This window comes from Manis pentadactyla, chromosome 8 (assembly GCF_030020395.1).
Source record: "Manis pentadactyla isolate mManPen7 chromosome 8, mManPen7.hap1, whole genome shotgun sequence".
Taxonomy (NCBI): Eukaryota; Metazoa; Chordata; class Mammalia; order Pholidota; family Manidae; genus Manis; species Manis pentadactyla.
The window spans coordinates 123,295,244-123,312,181 of NC_080026.1; positions in this window are offsets into that span (position 1 = coordinate 123,295,244).

The following is a 16,938-nucleotide window of genomic DNA, read 5'->3' on the forward strand; positions in this document are numbered from 1 at the left end:
TTTTATTGACATTTTAAAGATTAGATAATAAAGAATAAGAAAGGTTGAGTAACTTGTCAAAAGTCACCCAGTCAAGAATTGGAGCCAGAATTAAAGCCTATGTTCCTCCTCTAGCTTGTCACTCCCAACATAGGTCCTTATGCTTCTCCTGCACACTCGGTCTTAGCTTCCAGGATGTGTATCTCAAGGAGGGGAAGAAAGGAAGGAAGGAAGGAAGGAAGGAAGGAAGGAAGGAAGGAAGGAAGGAAGGAAGGAAGGAAGGAAGGAAGGAAGGAAGGAAGGAAGGAAGGAAGGAAGGAAGGAAGGAAGGAAGGGAGGGAGGGAGGGAGGGAGGGAGGGAGGGAGGGAGGGAGGGAGGGAGGGAGGAAGGAAGGAAGGAAGGAAGGAAGGAAGGAAGGAAGGGAGGGAGGGAGGGAGGGAGGGAGGGAGGGAGGGAGGGAGGGAGGGAGGGAGGGAGGGAGGGAGGAAAGGAAAGGAAAGGAAAAAAGAGAAAGAAAAAGCTTTATCATTATTTATGGAGAAAATGGCAATGAGAACAACAAATAGTTATTATTGTCTGTATTTTAAAAATGTGTACATAAGGCTCAAAAGATTAGGTATCTTATCTAAAGGCATGGAGCCAGTCAATCAGCCGTTGACAATTTAAAGGCAGATATGTGATCCCCCAACACAGACCTGATCATCTTGCTCCCTTCCCAACATCTAACCAAAGGTGGCAGAGGTCTTGGTTGTTCAGGTAGAAGAAAGGGTAACTTTGGAGGGGGCTCTACGGGTAAGGCTAGGCTTGGGTGAGGTGATGCCTCTATGGTGACATCATATACAGCAGGCGGTGTAGAAGGGGATTAGACTCGGGAGCAGGTCTGAAGATGCAGAGAAAAGATGGCTATGGAGAGGCGAGCAGGAGAGAAAAGAGAACGTGGGATGAGTCCTGTTGAAAGGTTGGCCAACTTCCCAGTTTGTCCCGGGACCAGGAATGTTTCATCCAAACCCTGAGGTCACTTGATAAATACTACAAACAGATGTTCTGGGTGGAGTGGTGTGGGAAAAACATCGATCAGGAACAGCACAGTGGTGACAGAGCTGGAGAATCCACCCAGCCTCTCATCACCTGTCCACCCCCAACCAAAGAACACAGCCCTGGCAGGACACCAACTGCAAGGGAGCCTCCCAGAAACAGGAGGGCAAAGCTCTCCATGGGCAGAGGTGAGGCCGAGCAGGCTAGGTGAGCACTGGTAAGAGAGACACGCCACAGCTCACCTCTAGGCTGGAGATCCCAGGGTGAAGGGCTTCTCACCTGGGAGTAGGGATCACGCAAGAGACAGCAGGGGTGTGAAAGTACCAGAGGTCTGGAACCAGCCAGTCATCTCATGGCTGCCAGATCTTTGCACTAAGATCATGCCAACTGTATCTGGAGTCCTTGGGTCCATTTCTTGCAGAATTCAGACCAGGCAAACCACTGTCAGAAAAAAATCAGCTGGAAAATTCCCTAAGGGTAGGAAGCAGTCCCAAGCCAGTTCCAGGCCCCTCAAATCTCTGAGCTGTTACAAGATCCACTTCTGCTTCCATTTCAGAGCACCAGAGAATGGGTATCAAGATGCATAGCAGGGCCAGCACCGATCAGCAGGCTCAGCTTGGGGAAAAGAAACAATATCTATTGGCACCTCCCGAGGGCCAGGTCCTGGGTAGTTGCTTCCCCTGTCACATTTTCTCTTCCCCAAAACCCTAGAGAGTAGGAATATTTATACCCATTTCAGAGAATGAAAGGGTAGAGCTCCAAGAACTTAACTAACTTGCTTGATGTCACACAATTCATATGTGGCGGAGCACAGACTTGAGTCTAAGACCATCTGACTCCCAAACCCACGATCTTTCTACTATTTCATGTTATCATCCATAAGGGAGTTCTTAGATTGATTTTCTTTATGTCTCTCACAAGCTGCTACTTATTTCCATCCTCTCTTCAGTGATTTTTCTAGCACTCCCCAAAACCTTTGTGTGTATGTTGATAACATATATCCATCTAGAGCTATGCTCACACCTATCTGTGAGAATTCATCTACATATGTGTATATGTAGATTCACGTGTGTGTCTCCTTGCTTTTAGCTAAGTGTTTTCTGCTGCCTTCAGAGAAGGGTACAAGAGGCTTGAGTTTTAATTTCCTCAAGGTTGTACAAAAGCCTGTCCTTAGCTGGCTGTCCATACTTGGTTGATAGCAGTCAGCTCCTGAGTAGAGAAAATGGTTCCTGTGACCAACCCAATTTCCCTACCACAGGCATCGTCTGAGTACCTGGTCATGTGATGGGTCTGTCATCCCAGAGAAGATCTATGCAGGTACCCACTAAAGGGTAACCATGGTGTCCGTGTCAGAACCAGATAAAGACCTTTGATTTGAACTTTATCTGCACTGCAAAGAACAGAGTACACACACATACACACACACACTCAGTTGAGAGGGGAGACTCTCTAATTAATTACCAATCTGAAAGCATCTTAGCACTAGGCAGGTAATGCAAATGAGAAAAATGGATTAGGTGTAATAAATAAGGAGTTAGGGGTGCTGAGGTCAAGTGCAGGGTACATATCCCATCTAAGAACATCTACTAAATATTGTCCTGGGAGAAGGTAGGCTCAGTGTTGTCAGATCTTTTCATCTTCAAGACAGGCTGGCTTTTAACATGAAATTTCCAAAATTTTAAAAAATACAGCAACTGTTCAAAGAAATAAAAGTGTTCAGGCCAAAAAAAATCCACACAGATTTACAAGATAAATGTAGCCTATGGACTACTGGGTTTTGATCCCTGATATAAACAAAATATACATTTACATGTAAGTACTTACTATTCCTGCACAGTGACCAAAGTACTAAATAGACCATAATAGCCAAGTTCTCTCTCTTGTTTCCCTGGTCTAGAGCCACTAAAGTGTGGTCAGAGGACCCAGATACTTTATGAACACCCAGATTTCTAGGCCCCATGCTAGGGGCCCTAGGGAAAGAGCCCAGGAATCTGCATCTTCATAGGATCCCCAAGTAATTCTGAAATGTAAAGTAAAACATACATCTTCTCACTGGTTTCTCCTTAGAGCTTCTCCCTCGCCCTTCATTGAAAGATGATTTTTCTTGTTGGGACACATGAATTTGGATAAAGTGGATAAAAAAATTAATTCTTTTTATGCCTGTTGAATTCCTGAAAATCAAAACAAGAAGTATGTATGCAAACACAGAACCAAATGGATCTTTCTGTCCCAAAATGGTGACTATAAGAATTGAAAGAAAGAAGGGAAAAGCTGAGCAAGAGAATATGGAAAACTCACAGTACTGGTGGCTGGGACATAATAAGAAATATGTATTTGGTCTCTGCTCCCACCTCTGTCCCATAGAACACAGCTCATAAAATGCCTGGAATCTCCAAAGTGATCAGTATCTTTTGTGTGCTAAGATGACAGGAACCTGGATAGGGGACTGGTTGCCCCTGGAGCCAGCCAGGTAATTGATTAGAGGGCTGGAACTCTCACCTGCACCACACCCTACCAGAAGCTGAGTAATCACTATGGCTACTGATTTAATTGATCAGGTCTACATATAGAAGCCTCCATGAAAACCCTAAGCAAAAGGATTTGGAGTGTTTCCAGCTTGCTGAACACATAGGGCTGCTGGGAGTGTGTACCCAGAGAGGGCCTGGAAGCTCTGGGCCCCTCCCGGACACGGTTTCACATAGCACATTCACGCTCAAGAAGAAGGGGGAAGAGGAAAAAGGAGTAAAGAGTCATTGCCTGGCTTCTGTTCCTTTTACCAGCAACAGCATTCCTGCAGATCTCCCAGCTGATTTCCACCTAAATCTTTCTGGCCAGAACTCTATGGGTGGGGGTCAAGTCCCCACCCCCCACCCCGGCTAGAAGGGAGCCTGGCCACAGTGACTGTCTCACTTTTCCAGCTGCAAAATGGAGAGGACAAAGAGGAGAAATGCTGGGTCTTGGTGGAGGGAAGACGTCTGCCCCCCCTTCCCCATCCCTTCCCACTGCTCTGGAAGTCTCATGAAGTGGTCCTCCCCAGCAATGGCAGAGGATGTGTGAGTGTGAAGTGGGGGCTCCTGGGTGGTGTGTGAGATTCTGGCCCCCCCAGCACCTGCTGCCCTGAGTAACTGCCCACCCAACAGTTACCCCTGGAGCCCAGCCTGGATCAACTGTTCACCAACAGCCTAAATATTTTCTATGCTGTCTGGTGGCATTCCTAAGGATCTCTGAACCTGACACTCAGGCTTGAGGTTCTCAAAAACAGAATTTTCAAAAAGCGAGAGGATCTCAGAGGATTCTGGGACCTCTGCCTAAGCCTAGAACCAGCATAAGGCAAACACCAGCCCCATGTGATGGTTCCGCTCCCTTTTATATTTATTTTCTTTGTGGACAAAGCTTCTAAGACCAGTAATCATTGACTTCATTTTACAGAAAGGGATTCAAACTCCACCAATCTGGCCGGATATGGTGCTCTTAACCTCTGTGTCACTGTTTGCTGTGTGACTTTAAGCACTCCGCCTGTCTGCTCAGAGATGAGGCACGTGTCTGCCGCGTAGGGTCACTCTGAGCGCTGACTGCATTAGATAGTAAATTCTTAGAACAGCACAGCATGCACTAAGCTCACTGTAAATGTTGGCGTTATATCCTCTCTGACCCAGTGTCCACTGGAGATGCCTGATAAGGATGCTGACCTTCAAGGATGTCAGCAAAGACAAGGATGACTGAGCTTCAAGTCCTGACTCCCCTCTTCTCAGGCCAATCTATCAGGCAATAGTCCAGACAACTCTTGAAGGCTGGTTTTCTCTGAAAACCAGAGAGTGTGTACTCTGATTTGGTCCTCTTCTCATTTCAATAGTTGATCAGCTGGTTCTGCCTTTAATATGAACTTCAGTGCTTCCTCAGTTTGTCTTTGCCCTGAGATCAGGTCCCTGAAGCCACAGATTCTGGAGTCAGATGGCCTGTCTTCAAGTCCCAGCTCTGCCACTTACCAGCTGTGTGACCAGAATCAAATTACCTCTTTGTGCCTTGGCTTGCTAATCAGTAAAATGGGGATAACAGCAGTATTCGTAGGGTTAATCTGAAGATCATATGAGTTAGCACAGGTAAAATCCTTAAAACTGCCCCTGGCATGTATTAAGGGCTATATTAGTATTATCCTTATGACTCTTTTTTAACTATGGCTTTTAATTGTGGTCAAATATACATAGTATAAAATTTACCCTTACAACCATTTTCTAAGTGTACACTCCTATGGCATTAGTACATTCACAATTGTGCTACCATCACCACCATCATCCACAGAACATTTTCCATCTTGCAAAACTGAAACTCTGTGCCCACTAAACAACTCCCCGTTCTCCCTCTCCCAGCCACTGGCAACCACTGTTCTACTTTCTGCTTCTATGAGTTCAGTAACTCTTGCATCCCCATATAAGCAGAATCATACAGCATTTGTCCTTCTGTAACTGGCTTACTTCCCTTAGCATGAATGTCTTCAAGGTTTATCTCCGTTGTAGCATGGGTCAGAATACTACACAAATTCTATTTAAGGCTGAACAATATTGTATGTACATATGACGCTTTATCCATTCATCCATTCAAGGGCTCTTGGGTGGCCTCCACCTTTTGGCTCTTGTGAATAATACTGTTTCGAACATGGTTGTAGATCTATCGCTCTGAGTCCCTGCTTTCAATTATTTAGGGTATATCCCCAAAAGCAGAATTACTAAACCATGTGGTATTTCTCTTTTTAATTTTTTGAGGAACTACCATACTGTTTTCCATAGCAGCTGTATCAGTTTACATCCCACCAACAGTGCTCCAGGGTTGCAATTTTTCTATATTCTCGATAGCACTTGTTACCATTGTCTTTTTTTTTTTTTTGTAGCTGCCATCCTAATGGGTAAGAGGAGGTATTTCACTGTGGTTTTGATTTGCATTTCTCTAATGATTAGTAATGTCAGGCACCCTCTTAAATACTTACTGTCCATTTGTATATCTTCTTTGGAGAAATGTCTGTTTAAGCCCTTGGCCCATTTTTAAATCAGGTTGTTTGTTTTTTTGTTATTGAATTTTCATTACGATTCTTAAGCACTGACCCCTGTAATCCATATTATTTGGAGTCTGCTAATATTCAGAAAAAAATATTGCTCATTTTCCAAATGGCTTACAAGGAAAAAAACAACTTCTTAAAATTACACACAGAAAATGAAAGGAAAGGGCAAGCTATTGAATTCAAACAAATGTCTTTTCTTCTTTATACTTGTAGAAACCCTGAGATACCAGGGTATTAACTTGAAATAGTGTTTTGCTACGAGGAATAAAAACACTTCTGCTGATAAACTGATGTCCAGGGAATTTTGTGCTAATACACAGGTCTTGAGATATAAGATCATTAGTAATAACATGAACTGGTGAGACTGACAAGATTTAGCTGGAAAGGATAATAATTGAACTTTGAACTTTTTATTCTTTTATTTTCCTCCATACTGCCAAGCAGAGATCACATTATAATATGAACATATCTGTGATTAGCTACTGGGCTGAACACTTTATATAAAATGTAGCTAATAACCCTGTAAAATAAATATCATTATGCCCACTTTATAGATGAGCAAACTGAGGCTCAGGAAGTTGAAATGTGTGATAGCACTATTATGGATATGTTTTAAAAGAAAAGCAAAACCCTTATCCTCAGAGAAACATACTAAATATTTACCAGTGAAATTATTCCATGTCAGGGATTTGTGCCAAAATAACACAGGAGGGACAAAGTGACTTCAAGAGGAAGTAAAATGTGCCATGAGTTGGTAATTGGTGAAGCTGAGAGATAAATATACTCATGGTCTACTATATTTTTTCTGTGTATAGTGAATGAAAATAAAAGACCTCTTCCTGCTACCACATCATGCTTTACATGGTAGCCAAATGAATGGCTCTGTCCATTGTTTTTGCCTCACCTTGAATATTAGCAGGATTCCTGTCATTAGGAGGCCCACACAAACCCTCGCGGATTTCTATACAATTGTTATTTTTAAATGACTCATCAGTGTCTATAAGGCTCCTCAATACCACAGGCTTGTTGATGGCCAGGGACCCACGGAGCATGCAGCCTCCTACTGGTTAAGGGCTTGGTGAATGCCGAATGGATGGAGGCATCCTGCAGTCAGGGAGAAGGCCGAAAGGCCAGAGAGCACCCGGCACAGCCAGCACACAGGCTTAGCATCACGCCTGATGGGAACACCCCAAACTTCCCTCCAGGGAGGTCTCTGAACCACCAACACACTGTTCCTGACAATCTCAGCCTGCTCCACCACTCTCCTTTTACCATTGCCTGCACCATTATTTGAGGCACATTCCCTTGTCCAGGTGTGCAGGTTCTAGGTTAGACCAAACTAGTTAGACCATGAGCTCCCCAGGGATGGGAACAGTGTTCCTTGGACGTCTATAGCCTCCAGGCCCAACATAGAACCTGGCACAGGCAAATGATACATGTCAGGCAGCCTCTATGGTGCACTGTTCAGCTTCTCCTTCAAGAGAATCTGCTGCCGCTTAGGACCCACTATGCATTCCTGCAGAGGCCACACTTCCCCCAGGCTGCTTCTGGTCAATGGCGAGGCACAACAGGGGCATTAGAACCAGCCCTTCCCCACCCCTGAGGCAGTCCTCCATCAGCCCAGCAGACATTCTCAGAGCTGCTCTGTGGTCTGAGACTCTTCCTACCCAATCCTTCCTCCCTTTCTCCTTTCACAGGGCTCAGACCTGCATCAGGTCCAAGGCCTGGCCACTTCTGCTTTGTCCCCCTTTATCTCTCCAAAGCATTTTCCCAATAAATCTCTTGCACACCTACTCCTGTTTAAGCACCTTCTTTTCAGAGGACCCACACTGCTGAACCACTGAGGTGCCTGAACGTTAATAACCTTGCACACTCCTTTTATGAGGTATTTAAAAAATTAAATTGACCCCCCACTTTACATTTGAAGACCTGGTATAAAATTCTTATCCTAGAACCAGATTTATAAATTCTGCATTGAAATAGAATGTTCTCTTCTATGCTGAAGCCACAAGTTGCAGTGGAATGAATCAGCACCCTTGGGGGACCTATTCAGGTATACATGCCATTGTGACCTTGAGCAAAGCATTCTCCCTCATGATGCCTCACGTTCTATATTCTTAAAATGAAGCTAAGAAGATCTTCCTCGTGGGGAACTACATCACTAGGCTCAAGACAGAGGCCCTCCTGCCCAGGATGCCACATGGGCAAACCAAACTGCAGATCATTTTCATTTCCCTATAAATGTTCCTCTTGACCAGAAATACAGTATAACCACTCAGCCAATCCCCAAGTGCCAAGCCAACTCTGGGCTCCATACTTCCCCATTCCTTATTCTTCTGCTATCTGTCACTTCCTAATTCCTTAATTTTTTGCCCTGTAAAAGCTTCCTGCCTTCTGCTGCATGTTGTCATTCTTTGGACCCTTGGGAACAGAGACTGCCTGCTTCATGAAGTATTAAATAAAATTTGTTTGTATCACCGAAATTGTCTTCTCTAATCATTTTTAACACTCACATGCTTCATGGAGATGCTGGATGTATATATATTTTAAAAGTGTGTGTCTTAAATGCCAAAATAGTAAGAATTTTAGGCTTTGAGGGCCATGGGATCTGCCACAATTACTCAGCCACTGTGCAGTGCAAAAGCTGCCAAAGGTAATGGCTGAAAGGAGTATGACTCTGTTCCAATAAAATTTTATTTAAATGCAAACTGGTGGTGGGTGGATTAGGTTCAAGGGCCATAATTTGTTGATCCTTGACCTAGAATCAATGAATTTTATGGTTGGAAAAAATAGTAAACATCATGAGGTTCTAGGTACCAAGACCCTTCCTCCTGTGTCCCTGGCAGAGCTGACTAATCAGTCAGGAAGCATCTTTCTGCAGAGCTCAAAAGTGGCCTCCGAATCCTTCTTAACACAGGGCTGCAGATCAGGCTGAGATGTTACGTGTAGTGATGTCTATCATTTTCCCTTGATCTTACTCGGTTCCCATAACTTCCACAAGAGAAAACTGAAGCCAGTGATTCAGTAACAAAATAAAAGTATTTTAAAACATGTAAAGTACTTCTTCCATGCAAAATGCCCTGATCTGAAGCCAAAACCCAGCCATTGAAAATAAAATTTAGATAATTATAATAGATTAAATCATTCAAAATGAGCATAATTCTTTTCTGCAGCAGGAACAATTGGGTCAGAAAGTTCTGTTGCTCTATTCCCATCTCTTGGGAAGTACAGATTCATCCTTTTCATTTGTACAGATAAATGTCTGCTGTTCTTCCATTGGCAGAAATGGATTGGGCTTCCTGGCCCTGGGCTGGAGTCCAGAGACAAGGTCTGCATCTTTCCTCCAACACACAGGTGCCCAGGGCAAGGCTGAAAACTCTCTTCGACCCCTCCCACCCCCAAAGAAAACCAAGGGTCTTTTCAAAGCAGAGCCCGCCCCTGGCACCACCACAATGCTCCTCTCCTCCAAGCTGTTTTGTCACCACACTTGGGGAAGGCAACCTTGCCATTTCCTGTCTTTCTCTTCTTGTTCATCACAAAGAACAAAGCCCTCTGTAAAATAGGCAACTGCTCAGGGTTTGTGATGTTGTGATTTATACTAGGAAATATGTATTTAGGTCTTCATCCCTGTCCCTAGTTTGGGGCTTAGAGTTCCAAAACCTCTGTCATTTCCTAAGTGAAAAGAGAGATAAAGGGATCTTTTGTTATTTGTAACAAACCCCTTCCAACCACACCCAGGAACCAAGGACGACTAGATGGTTGGAACTCGCAGCTCCAGCCCTTACCTGCAAGGAGAGGAGAGGGGCTGCACACATGAGTTCCAGCCCCAGAGGCCAGTGACTTGCCGATCATGCCTATCAATGAAGCTTCTGCAGACAGGAAAAATACAAATAAAATAAAATAAACAACCAAACTGGGAAGGCTTTCAGGTTGGTGACCTTCTAGAGGTGCTGGGACATGACACGCTCAGAAGGGCTCCACACCCTCTCCCCAAACCATGCCCCATGCCATCATTCCCACCAGGCTGCTCCTGAGTTGTACCTTTCATAAACCAGTGATCTAGGAAGCAAATGGTTCTGGTTCTGTGAACTGCTCTGGTAAATTAATCAAACCCACGGAGGGAGTGGAGGGAACTTCTGGTTTATAGCCAGTTGGCCAGAAACGCAGGTGATAACCTGGACTGGGGTTTGGTGCTGAAAGGGTCAGGGTACAGCAGGCAGTCTGTTTGTCCTTTATGGAACTGACAATTTACATCCATGCCCCTTAGAAGCCAAGTTTCCTTGCAAATATTAAATAGGTGAATCTTTGCCACTTTGAATCAACCACCCCTTTGGGAATCTGATGGTAGTCATGGGCCTTCTCCACGGAAAGGCACATGTACTATGGTCACCCTGTTTTCCAGCTTCCAGGATCACCTCTTTATTTATATCCAAACAACAATAATCCTAGACTTTTTAATATCATGACTATTTCTGCAGAAAGCAAATAGCCCTCTGTGTCATTAAGCATAACACTTGATGTCTCAGTTTGAAGCATGTGCCTTAGGATGATTTTGCCTGTTTAGGGCCTCCCTGGTGATCCTGCGTGGGTTCCAACCTTGCAGCTGCCTGATGAGGACATCTCCCAGGGGTCCCTCCCAGAACAGGAGATGCTGCCCCAGTATGATTCTAGCTGCCAGTGTGAAATGCAGAAAGGGCTACATCTCACAACATGGCACCATCCAGGTTCCACCTCTATACACAGGCACAAATTCATCCACAATTTCAGAATGCCAGAGGAAAGCCGAGCATTGGATAAGCCCCTCCAGGAGCCGGCCCACAGGGCACTAGCTCCAGAAAAGACTTCTGAGTACGGGAACCACTTTGTGGAGTCCTGGAAAGCCAGGGCCTGGGGTTCCAAGCTTTAAGACACTGATCCACGTGACCCAGAAATCATGCCACACTTCTCTACTCCACAACCCCACCCTCCAGCTGTGCCAGTGTAGGGAAAATGGAAGTTCCATGGCCAGAATCCTCACCTGATCCTAACCCACTTATCCACTGTGTACATGTAATGATGTAATTCTTAGCCTACTGTGCTAGGCTTGCATACCCATTAGCGATAAGCCGTTATTGCCTGTGTTGCTATGGAAAGGGCTCCACCTGGTGCCAAGGACAGAGGAGAGCAGAGGCTGGAGGTGAAGGCAGAGCCTGGAGTGGAGACAGAGCCTGGGATGGAGGCAGTGCATGGAGTAGAGGCTGAGCCGAAGGCAGACACAGAGGAGGATGGGATTCTAGCACTCAACCTACTGCCGTGAGAATAAAGCTTGGTATAAGCCTCTTTTTACTCTCAACGTTCTGTTGTCATTTTTTGGTCTTACTGAATCCAGAGTGAACTTGCCCAGAGTTGAAATGCCCTTTGGCCTGGAGCTACAGCCAGCCAGCCTAATTTTGCCACCATGATGTCTATGTGAATAACTGAAGGAAAAGAATGTTCTAGGGAACAATGGGTTGGTACTAGAGGATTCTGAGTAGGATCCCCTGCCACCATGATCTCTTGTAGAATAGGACACAGTTCCCTTTAAGGAAGGGAAGCCCTCTCTGACCTGTACATACGATGGCAACTCCTTCCCCTCTTAGAGGAAACTTTGTCCCAGTAAATATTTGTTAAATGTATTGAATGAGCAAAGGAATCACAAGTGGCCATGTGTTTGGAGTCCAGCCCAGGCTCCACCTCCTCTGACCGTTTTTCTGTGGCTCTCGCTCATTTCTTTCCAGTTCACATTGAGCATCTACTTTGTGCCAGATCCCAGACTAGGACCTGTATTTACAGGAGAGACCAAGGAAAGCCCTTGCCTTGAAATAGCTCCCGATGTAGTTTAGCACATAGAAAGCATCTAGTTTGGGTTTCCAATTGCTTCTGATGACAGTTTTCTTCTCCCCAGAAGCAAGATGAATGCTGAAGGGCGAAGGCTGACATGACCTGGGCACCTAGTACATTCCCAGCCAGGTGATATGTGCTCTCTGCAACCAGCTGGGTCTTCCCTGTGGAAGGAGGGTTATCAATGGGCAGAGGATGGGAGGGAATGGAGAAGTGACTTGCAGAGCACGGGAGTCAGAACCCAGAGGTTGAAAGGAAGTGAATTTCCTTTTCATATTTGTGTGAAGTTTTATATTTCCCATTGAAAATATAAAAGGAGGCTGAGAAGAGATGTGGGAAAGGATCCCTAGGCCTGGAGTAAAGAAGGCAGGCTGCATCCTGAACCATGTGACTTCGGGCACACCACTCCTTCTCTTGGGGGTTTCTTTATCAGTAAAGGCATGTGGGGGCCTAACTGCCTCCAGTCTCATCATGTGCCAACATCTCTGGTCCTTTCTTACTCACACAACATCTTCCCTCTTTTCTTTTCTGTGGACCCTCTCCTGACGCCTCTACATAGACAATGGCTTGGTGTTTCCATAAATGTGGTCTTTGAAAAAGGAGGGTCCATGATACCTGAAATTTTAATTCTTAAGGAAAATTAGTTTGGGGGAAGAAGGGAGTATAACAGAGCTCAGAGATTTCTCTATTCTATCCTTTACAAGCCCCTTCTCCTGCTCCACCCTCCCCTCTGGTACCTCTCCATCCTGGAGCTCACTCATTGGCTATTCTGGTTCCTCTCTTGCTCAGATGATTCACCTGATTGGCTGTGAGGCCAAAGCTCACAGCTACCAAGAAGCCTTGGCTTCTGGCCCTCTGCCCTCCCTCAGGGTAGAAGCCAGTAAAACTATGTTCTCAAGGGACTTCTTTCTCATCATGCTGGTCCCCATGGTTGAAGAAGATGGATTGTGCCAGGGAAACAGACTTGAGCTGAAGACACTCATTGAACAGTTGGCTCTTATCCTGCTCCTGCAGGTGGACAGCAGAGGTCAAAGTTCCTGCTCCTGCCCCCAGCCATTGCCCAATTGCACACCAAGGAGAACTGCATGACAAGTACCTGGTGGTTTTTGGAACCACAAACAGTCCAGATCAATTTGTTCCAAAGGCTCATTTGGCAACCATCATGCGCATTTCCTTCTTTGTCTGCCTGGACATGAAACTCCCTCCTGACCCACCACTGGCTCAGATAGGCAAGAATACCAGCCCATCCATTACAAGGTCTGGATGCACCAAGAATAGTTCAACTAACTGACCACATCCCATTTGCAGTCACAAGACAACACAAGAAGTATCATACCTTCCTCAAAAATCATTTCCATGTCTTTTCAAACACAACTTTTCTTTCAAAAGGGTAACCTTACTGCTAGACTGAGATATATTGATGGTGACAATAACTAAATGATAGGTGATGGCCAGCTAAAATATTCCTTAAGCCAAAGAGTACAACCATGTCATTTTGACTACTCTGCACAGCATTTTCAAAACCAAACATCATTTTGTGTTTATGGGTTCTGAAAAGATGTTTAAAGCAATAGTCTCAGAAGTTCTTACCCTTTTCTTTAACCAAGAAGTCAGAGAATTAAAATCAGACAATCAAATCACAAATATTTAGTATCTACCATTCACAAAGTACTGTGCTGTGAGTTGATACTCAGAGACATAAAGCCCAGCCCTTGACTTGGGGATGGCAAGTTGGTCAACAAAGAGTGATTTGAGGACAGAAAAGTAATAAATCTAAGTACAAATAATTGAGTGAAAATAGCATGTGTTATGGACTCCCACTGAAATGACTATCTGAAACATGTACCTTGCTGGATTAGGCATATTATTGTGAACATGGCCCCCAAGTTCTCATATGAGAGTTGGTAATTTTACATAATTTTACAAATGGGGTATGTGGTGGGGACTTGATAATAGGGGGAGTCTAGTAACCATAATGTTGCTTATTTAATTGTATGTTAAAATACCAACATTTTTTAAAAAATGGGTTCCACTGGACCAATAGCATCTGCCATATAATTATCATATAATAATCTTGTAATGCGTGACACGTATTTTATTTTAAATGGTCATATTATAAGAAACTATTTCCCTGGCCTTACTACAATAAGGCCCTATTTTTATCTTTTTAAAAATAGGCTTTACCATATAACTATTTTTTAAAATAATTATATACATATTTTGTAATGATCATCTTTGGTGAAATTATAGATTTTTAAAAATTTATGTTTCTGTATAATCTATTTTTTATTTCATTTTATTTTAAAATTTTCTGTGACAAAAGTGTATTATTTTGTAATAAAACAAAGATTTTTTTAAGAATGTACATGATTGTTTATTATGTGTTATCAATGAGCAAACAGTATAAGATATGCTTCCAATTTTCATAAATACATATGAGGGAAGCAAATTATATATATAAAGCAAAAGCTTGGAAAGTTGCCTCTGAGTGCCAGGAATATGGATTGTTTAAATTTTCTTCCTTCTGTTTTTGTTTTTTTTCCAAATTGATGACTGTAAAAAACACTAGAAACACACAGCCATGGTGAGTTAAACAGTTCTCTGCCTGGACCTGGAGATAAACTGAAACAAGAAGCTTGGAGAAGGAAAATTGCGACAAAAAAAAGAAAAAAATTCTATTGAGGAACAAGCCTTGTTTGTTAAGACTAAAAAGGATACAGGAAAATACTCCCCCCCCCTCCTTATTTTCTTTCTCCAAAAGCACTTTCTGCTGAGAAACATTAAACCCTCTTAACATCCTTCAGGGGATTCTAACGCGGAGGCTCAGCGCCTGATAGAGGGCTATTTGTTCCTTTCTGGTGGGTCAGCTGTGAAACATGGCTCATTATTTTTCAGCAACTATGTCCACTGGAAGGGGCCCTTGCCGGCCTCCTTTCTTCCCAGCAGGCAGGAGGAGCTGGAGAGAGGAAAAGCGGCTGGTAGCTCCTGTGCCTTTCAGGCGGCCCAGTCCACATGCAACCCAACCTCAGCTTCCTTCCTTTTATTTTGTTTGGTATTTTCCTTTCTAGCAAACATTCTGCTTCTTCCCAGAAAGCAAGAGACCATCTACAATTCTTCTGAACTTACTCACAGAAACAGAGGTCATCCTCCCAAGAGGCCGGGGAAATTAACAATGTGGTAAAAGGGTCCCCCTCCTGGCTCAGTCTCAAAGACAGCCGGCCACGCCTTAAGCGTTCATGCATTTGTTCCTTAATTCCTTCACTCACTCATCCATCCATCCCTTCAGTGACAGTGCCTGACCTGGGGATAGAGTGAAAGCAAAACAGATGGAACTTGGCCTTCAAGGAGCTTATATTTGGGGGGTATGGATCTGGGGGAGACAGTAAGGAAAAAGGAAACACTTCGATAAATACTGCCACAAAGTGGGCACACAGTATAAAGAATATAAAGCAGGGTAAGAGTCTAGGGAGTCAACAGAGAAGCAGGGCAGGCAATCAGGAAAGGCCCTTCGGGAGGTGGCATTTGAATAGAGACTTGAATGATGGGGAAAAGGAGCCATGAGAAGCTCAAGCATGGTTAGGCGGTCACACAAAGCAGGAGATGGGATCAGAGCATGGAAGCATGGGGTCCGAGAAGCTTCAGGGAAGAGAACAAGTGCCCATTGATAGGGTGCTGGGAGACACAGCAGAGGGCTGCAGGCAGCCATCCAGCCACCAGCTGCTTTATCCAGCCCTGCCAGGTGGGAACCAAGAGGATTCGATCAAAAGCTTGTTTCCTAGAAGCCTCCAGGCCAGGCCAGGAGACAGAAACAATGCCTAAGGCAGTTATGGATGGAATCAGGGCTAAATTGTGTGGCTCTAATTCTACACAAAGGCGTTTGAAGGCGTTATCAGCGTGAGGAGAAGCAGACGATTTCATGGGGGAGGAGCCGGCTAGACAGAGGAGAGGGAAGGACACTTTCGGATGGGGAAGTTCACAGCACACACCCACTCCTTCCACTGCAACACCTTTAACCTTTCACAGTTCTCTTTCCCAATAACCTTGGTTTCAAAAACCTCCTCGAACTAGCATTCCAGGCAGATGCCTCTAGTTAATTAATTAGCAGGAGGAGAAATCTCAGCCTAAGCCAGGGAAATTGTGGGGAAAAAGTACCTTCCACAGAGAGAGGCCTAAAGATCAAGTAGGTGTTACCTAAGAGAAGATGGCAAAAATGATGGCTCCAGCCAGAACAGCTTGTGTGAAGTGGTGGAAGTGGAAAGAGTGGGGCACGTGATCCCAGGGCACAAGGGCTGTAAAAGGCAGGGGCTGGAGGGGCTGGAGAGAGGGCAGGGGCATCAAAGGAAGAGTTTGTGCTTTATGGGAAGCAGTAAGAGGCTTTGATGGCTTCAGTGGCCTGGGCGTAGGGGTGATCCCAATGTAGCATAAAACATCACTCAAGCTGCTCTGCAAACCAGGTGGGACAGGAGGCTGTTTCAGGATGCTGGGGGGCTGCTCTGGGGGAATCGGAGGAATGGAGACAAGTGGGTAGCTTGGAGGCAATGTAGGACATGAAACTGTTCAAAACCGGTGATTAGACGTGGGGTTATTTGTCCTTCTCCCCAAAGGAAACCCAGGATGGAGTCCAGCTTCCCCACCTGAGTTCCCAGACTCCAGACTGATAAGGGAAAACTGAAAACTGACAGGCCCAACCGAGCTACGCAGTCAGATCTCAAATACCCGCAGGAAGCTTTGCCAAACGATGTCCACATCTTCCTTGAGAACTTGACCCCCAGACATGCAGCTGTTTCTCACTTCTGCTTTAGGCTGACAGTCTCAGGCTAATTGTACACAAAGGCCGTTACATCATTTGTAATGGAACTGAGCACTGGGCAGCCTTTGACAACCACTTGATATTTTAATTTTTTGGTGTCCCATCTTTATAGAGGATAATCCAAAGGCTCAGAGAGGCTACAGATGCTATTCAAGGTCACACAGCAAGTTGGAGATGAGTAGAGGGTTAGAACCAAACAGT